Source organism: Asparagus officinalis, chromosome 3 (assembly GCF_001876935.1).
Source record: "Asparagus officinalis chromosome 3, Aspof.V1, whole genome shotgun sequence".
Lineage (NCBI taxonomy): Eukaryota > Viridiplantae > Streptophyta > Magnoliopsida > Asparagales > Asparagaceae > Asparagus > Asparagus officinalis.
In genome coordinates, this window is record NC_033796.1 from 18,240,164 (window position 1) to 18,241,267 (window position 1,104).

The window sequence follows — 1,104 nt, forward strand, 5'->3', positions numbered from 1 at the left end:
TGATTATGTTGGATATTTTGTTGGAGAAAAGGTAATTTTGTCTTCATGAATAGTCTCACATGGAATAGTGTTATGAATAAAATTAAAACGTGCGTAACGGCTATATATTATGGGGAACGTTACGAAAATGTATGACGAACGTTACCGTATTAATTGTAGGAATTATAATGCCTTCCACAACCCTATATGTACACCCCTTATTCACATTCGGAAAAGATACAGAAACAATTCTCTCTTCTTCCTCTTCTCTCATCTACATATTGTTTTCGTTCATATGTTGGTGTTATTTTTGGGCAACCGTTCTTCGTCTGAGCTGAAGCTCTGTTCTCTCGCCTGAGTACAGAGACCGTCCGCTTTCGGGGGTTTTTACCTGTAGGGGAGAGAGGATCATCTGCGTCAGGGCGATAGGCGGGTCCTCAATCTTCTAAGGTAGTGTTTACACGACTATTCCCGATCAGGTTAGACTTTCTTATTATTTTATTTCGGATTTATTTTACATGCTATAACATTTGATTTGATAAATTTCCAACAGATCATTTGTCTATTTGCATTTGCAGGAGGGAGGGCTATGCATAGGCATCGAAACTGTTCTTCAATCAAAAGTCTTGTTATCCTGGTTTTCAACTTGTATCCTTCGCCTATATAGAGTTATGTGTGGGCACAGAATATGTTCATGGATAACGTAACAATACTTCATATTATCTGCTTCTCTAAATCGAATAAAAAGTCTTCAACTAAAGCCTTTGGAGTAGTGTCTTCTGCTGAAAAGCCAAGGATTAGATCATGTTTCTATTCTACGTGGTAATAAGGCATATCCACACTAAGACCATATAATTTTTAGGGAAAATTGCTTCTAGCCTCCAAAATAACAACTATTCTTCCCACACTCAACATTTTTTCAACACTCCCAAAATCCCCAAAAGTATAGCCACAATTCTCTGAGCCCTCAAATCATAAAACCCAAGAGTTTAAAATATGTAAAGATCATAATATCCTTACTCTCTCTCTCTTCATAATGTTACTGTGATGATTTGAAATGAGTTTTTGGGGGAAAAATTCTAGTTCCCTCCAAAATTTTCCAACGACGTCGACATCAAAAGAAAC